Below are 6,006 nucleotides of genomic sequence, written 5' to 3' on the forward strand. Positions count from 1 at the left end.
GGCAGCTAGCGGAGAACGAGCTCCAAATTAGCCGCATTATGCCTGAGCTGGCTGTAGAAAGCGGGCACTTCTCTGTGTGAATTGGGTGGGATGCCGTTCCAGCACATTAACTTGCCCTTTAAATTTCCTGTGAAGGTTGAACAGGCAGAGCTGCCGCACAAAGGGTTCTTTTGGTTTCATTTTGTCCCTGAGTTTCTGACTTTTCACTCTAAACCCAGGAGCCTGCCAAGCCCCAGCACGCGACCGGGCGGCCAGAACTGCTGACTGGGCTTCGTCCTTAGACCAGGTAGTGTGTGGAGTTGGGGAAATGGTTGATGCTTGCGTGAGGCCAAAATGCACAGTATTACCTGCTAAAACATGTCCTTGGTTAGTTAGTGCCTCCCTCTCAGTGTGTTTCGGTTTCAAATTGACTAGTCTAGTGTGTCATCGTTAAAAAACCCTCTGTCTAATTAGCCTTACTCTTCATTTAGAAAGTTGGGCATTTTATCCTGTTCAAAATGAACTAATACATGATTAAATTTGGAATGGGGATGAAGTAAAAATAGTTAAGCCAGAAGATGCTAACTTCTTTTTTTTTTTAGTGAGAGTAGCTTTTTTGCAAGCAAGTTTATAGCTGTATTTGAAAATGCATGCGTTTAATTGCAGTGTTCATTCTTCCAGACGGCTTCCCTAATTGTTCTGCACTAACATTAAAAGCTGCAAACATTGCAGTTCAGTGCAGGAGCAGGTTTGCCTGAAGATATCTCCGAATCCTGAGAAAGCAAGGTCCTAAAGGCAGGGCAGAAATCTACTGCAGCATTAGGATTGTACCGGAGCTTCCTGAGGTTTATGGAATTGGTCAGACCCCTCGTTAGCTCTGAGGGGGGGTTAGCGAAGGGAGGTGTGCTCAGAGCCTCCTTGCTGAGTGTTTTTGGAGAAAGGATTTCTCCTGTCCGGGAGGATGGGGGCGAGTGGCAGGCAGGAGCTGTGGGTTTGCCCCCTGAAGAGCAGCACGCTGCATTTTCGCTGAGGGAAGGCTTGGCTGGACGATGCTCAGAGAAAGCCGCCCTCAGCAGCCCGGCTCACGGTCTGCTCTTCTGCGCTGCAGCCCCCTGCCCTTCCTCTCCGCTTTCATTAGCACCGTACCCCGATCCCAGGGGGCTGCGCTGATCCTGCCCTGTCCCTGGGCCTGCCTTGCTCGCGGTGTGTGGCCGTGCACCGCTGCCGAGCGACGCTCCAGGTGTGGAGCGGGGTGGATCAGCTTCGACACAGTCCATCAGCCACCCTCCATCTAGTCCTGGAAACAGCAGCGGCCCGAGGCGTGCTCTGTTTAAAATGCCTGTTCCAGGCAATCAAGCAGGTTTGATTGGCTGAACACTCCTTTTATAATTTAATTTAGTCAGGAATCGTTTGCAAGGTAATAAAAAGAGACTCTGACTCCAAATACATTCATTTAATTCAATGAGAGACAGTTACTGCGGCGGGCTCGCCTCAGCCAGCTTCCCTCACCCCATCACGCTGACATCTTAAAGCGCTGCTCAGGGCTGTATATAAGAGTCACGATCTGCAGTGACAGCTTAATTGTTTCAAATGCTGACAAGGGTCACCCCAACCAGGCATCGCGCATTGTGTGGGGCTGGCTCGGGAGGCAGCGGAGAGGAGGATTTATGGCTGGCAAATAGTTTTGAATTCCTCTGGTTGCGCCTGCTAAATGATGAACCTGCCCCTTGGGGATTGGGGCTATTGATTGTAATTTGCAGTTAAGCCCTCGCTTTCTGAGGAATCAGCATAATAAATACCCACCGCATTACGGCAGGGACGTGTTTGCATGGAGGAGAAGGAAGCGGAGGTTTTCCCGGTGCAGCGCCTGCAGCAGGATGCTCTCGCTGCCCCTGCGTTTGGGAGAGCCGCGGGCTCCATCCCCGCAGGAAAACGGTTCCCGCTTTGGGGCGATGCAGGAACCCAGTGCCGGAGGGGGGAGGACGAAGCTTTTCTGAGGCTCTTCGGCCTGCTGGTCTCGGATGCTTTGTGGGGGCAGGTGGAAATGCCTTGCTCACCCCGAGCAGGAGGGGGTGACCCAGTGTATTTTCAGGATGATGCCATGGTCCAGATTCCTTCTCTGTGCCTGGCTTGGGGACAGCTGGAGGGCCGGTTGGTCCCAGCCCTACTTTGGAGAGGAGCGTGGGGGGGTGTCCATCCCTACGTCCCTGGGATTTCTTCTAAATTTGCCTTGGCTTGGGGGCAGGAGCGGGTCAGGGCCATTCACCAGCTGTTCACATCTGGGGATCGTGACACTGAGAGGCGCAGATCTACGTCCTGGGAGGGAAGGGGCTGTGGGACAGTCCAGCTGCGTCACTGGGGAAGGAAGGGACGGGGACCAGAGCTGGCTGCCCCTCGCCCCTCCAGCCGCTCCCTCCCTGACATTCCCCAGCTCTGCAGAAGGAAGATTAGCTCCCGTCCCTCCGCTCATGAGTGGAGATGAGAATAATAGCAGTCATCAAATATGCATTGGATAGCAGCAGCCTGCAGCTGCCGTGCAGCAAATATGGTCCTGCGGCTGCTGGGGGAGTGACGGTCCCCAGTGAAGAGCAAGGCCAGGAGCACGACACCGGCAGAGCCAGGGGTCTTCGGGCAACACCAAGCCGGGCCGGTGCCATGCGGGCGAGCTAGGCTACCCCAGGTGAGTGGCTGTGAGTCCCCCAGCTGGTGGCACGTCCCCTGGGCTCGTGGAGGCCACAATGGGAAGGAGCTTTGTGTGCGATGTTGGTCCTTATGCAAACACTGCGGCGTAGGGCTCGGCTCCTCCGGGTCGGGGCGTGCGGTGTCCTCTTGTCTCTGGTTGTCCCTGCCTGTTTGCTTGCTGCCTTCACCCCCGTATCTCACCGTCCGACCCCCACCTTCCCTACAGCCCCAGCCTTCCTGCTGCCCTCCAGAGCAGAGCTTCTTCCCCTAAACACCCCCTCCTTCCCCAGGAGCCTCTGCCCCATGTCTCCTACTGCCCCTTCCCCAAATTCCTTTTACCTTGGGGCTGTTTTACCCCGGGAAAGCTGCCTGGCCCCGCAGCCGAGCTCTGCGAGGCTCCTGGGCTCGGCTCCGGGGCCAAGGCGATGGCACAGGGCTGTGACCTGGCTCCGAGGCCAGGGTGCACGCCAGCGCTAAGCCTAGGACACCTCGTGCCCAGCTGATCTCTGCTTCCAGCGTCTGCTCCAGCCTCTCTCCTCCCGATAACGCCTCCCTCACGGGCAGCTCTCGGTGTCAGGCAGCAGCCGGCAGGCAGGGACACCGTGAGCGTTCCCTGGGAGATGCTGGGTGCCCGTCCTCAGTGTGTGGGGGGATCTGGAGGGGGTGGAAGTCAGCAGCCAGTTCAGAGATGTGATGGGTGCTCGGGATGGCAAGGAGAGACCCCCCCCCGGTGCCTCGGGGGCTTGGAGGACCGTGCTGCCGTCACATTGTCCATTGCTGGAAGGGTCCCGCCTGTCCCGGTGCTCCCGGCATCCCTGGAGCTTGTGGCTGGAGCAGCGAGAGCTGTGGCAGGGCTGCCCCACCTGCACCCGGGTGTTTAAAACTGGATGCACAACGATAAGGAACTGATGATGGGGATGTGATGAGAGATGCCGCAGCCGGGAGGTGCCTGGCCAGCTGGGCTGGCTCGCTGGGGCCGGGGCGCAGAGCTCTCGCGAGGCATGGCAGCGGTGGGGCCGGCGTGGCACGGTGCGGTGGCACAGGACCCCGCTCCGGCTGTAACTGGAAACAGGCTGTAAGTGGACCCGGGGCCGGCTGGTGACCGCAGACCTGCCTGGAGACAGCGGAGCTGCTGCCCCTGCTCCAAAGGTGACGGTCCCGGGCAGCCGCGCGTCGTGCCAGGCTGGGGCGGGTGAGGTAGAAGCCTGGTGGCCAAAGCCTCCCTCCTCTTCCTGCACCCAGCTGTGGCATGGCCCTGGGCTGCGGTGCTGGGACAGGGGCTGCCCTGGCCGTGTCCCCTGGTGGCTTTCCCTGGCTCAGCCACGTGGCTGGAGCCGTTCAGGGGTGACGGGGTCAGAGGATGCTCTGAGCATCTTCTCCCTGAGCCCCGGTCCCCGTCGCCATCCCGGGGAACCCCTCACTGCCAGGTTTTGCACCCAGGGTCCCCTGTCCTGCTGCTGGCCGTGGCTGTGCCCAAACACCCTGGAAACAGCACCAAATGTGGGTGCCCTATGGTTTGGTGTTCATGGCCGTTGGGTTTCCTCTCCGACCCCCAGCGTCTGCCACCATCCCGCTGCGCCTGGGCACAAATGCCCCTTCCCCAGCTCTGCCGTCCCAAGCACAGGTGAACACTGTGCTCGTGGATGAAGAACCCTGGGAGGTGGGGGGGGCCCAGTATGGTGACTGGGACTGTGGAAGGCAGCCCCTGCGTGGGATGAAGCCCGCTGGGCTGAAGCCAGGCTGCCCACTCTCTTGCTCTCCCTTCCTCCATGTCTCCTCTTGCAGAGCCCTTATCACGGGCAGGCACCGCGGGCACAGCCATGGCAATGGCGTGGGGAGCCGTGCCAGTGCCGCAGGGCATGGAGAGCACCGGTGGTCCCTCCTCTGCCCTGCCCGGCTCAGCTGAGGGTGGCGGGGATAGTGGGATGGAGGTGGGAATTGCACGGCTGGTGTGACGGAGGTGGGGCCCTGCAGCAGCTCCTCGCCAGCTGGGTACCCCCTTGCTCGCTGCCGAGGGGCCATGTCCGTGTCCGAGGTGGTTCCCAGTCATGGTGCCCAGGCATCGCTCCATGCACCCGCGGCAGGAGGAGGGACGGTGCGGTGGTGTGGGCGCCTGTGCCACGGGCAGGGCGGGCTGCACCAGCCCCGTACGGCACGGTGGCGATGGCAGACCTGTGCACGGACCACGCCAGTGCCGTGGCGGGGCTCCTGCGAGGCGAAGCTCCCCGTGTGCCTCCAGCCCTGCTGATGCTCTTTCCCACTGATCCCGTGTTTGTGTCACGCCACAGACCCTCTCCTGATACCTGCTGGGTGCCTCCCCTCCTGCTCCATCCCTCTGCTCTCCCTGCAGCTCCGGGGTGACCTCCCTCTGCGCAGACCCCACTGGGGTGTCTCCGGCCCAGAAATTAATGCAGGGAGGAGGCCAAAACCATCAGATCATGGCTGATTCTTCCTCCCCTGCAAACGTGGCAGGGAGGGACTGGGGCAGGGAGAAGACAGCGACGTGGGGTGCCAGCCATGGGGCTCTCCTGGTCCTGGGGGAGGCCAATGGGTTTGGTCCAGCGACTGCTGCTGGCTCTTGGCTTCCCCCAGCTGCTGCACAGCTGGATGCTGCTGCTGCTGCTCCTCCCTGGGTCTCCCCAAATACCCCCTGCGAGGGGGTGGAGCGGGTGCTGCCCATGCCCATTGGCAACCCCTGCCCGCACCGGTCCTGCCGCTGCCTGCAGGTGATCTGCGCGGGGCAGCAAGTTCCCACTGCCGCTGCTTAAACTTTCATGAACCTGCAGCCGCAGGAATCCAGCCCTGGCATTAACGTTTGATGAGGTCACCCTGCGCCTGGGCACGTGTGTGTGCAAACACGCGCTGGCACTGCCACGGGGCACACGCACACCCCCTCGTGTGGGCACGCGTGGCACCCTGCACGCACACGCAATGTGTGTGGCGTGGCATGGGGGGTACCCCCGGGGGCTCCTGGATCCTGTCCGCTTCCCAGCGGGGCTGTGGGATTCGGTCTGGTGTTGGATTCCTCCTCTGCGGTGCTCCCCTTGGCCGTGCTCCTGGTGCCGGGGCGGCGCGTGCCTTGGGCTCTGCAAAATTGTCTCCTCTCTCTTGGTGTCGCAGTTTGGCTTTACGGGGCCAAAAGGGTCCCGGGGCTTCATCCTCCTCCATGCTGGCCGGAGGAAGAGGCTGATTCCCCAGGGAGCCCCGAGGCATGGGGAGGTGGCAAGGTCTGGTTTGGGGGTGGTGACGGTGCTCTGCGCCGTCCCCTGCTGCGTCCCCCCGGGGGGATGCTCCCCGCCATGGGGACCCTTTCCTGCTCCTTCGGAAAAGTCTCGGGGCTGGAGC

This window comes from Calonectris borealis, chromosome 16, assembly GCF_964195595.1.
Source record: "Calonectris borealis chromosome 16, bCalBor7.hap1.2, whole genome shotgun sequence".
Lineage (NCBI taxonomy): Eukaryota > Metazoa > Chordata > Aves > Procellariiformes > Procellariidae > Calonectris > Calonectris borealis.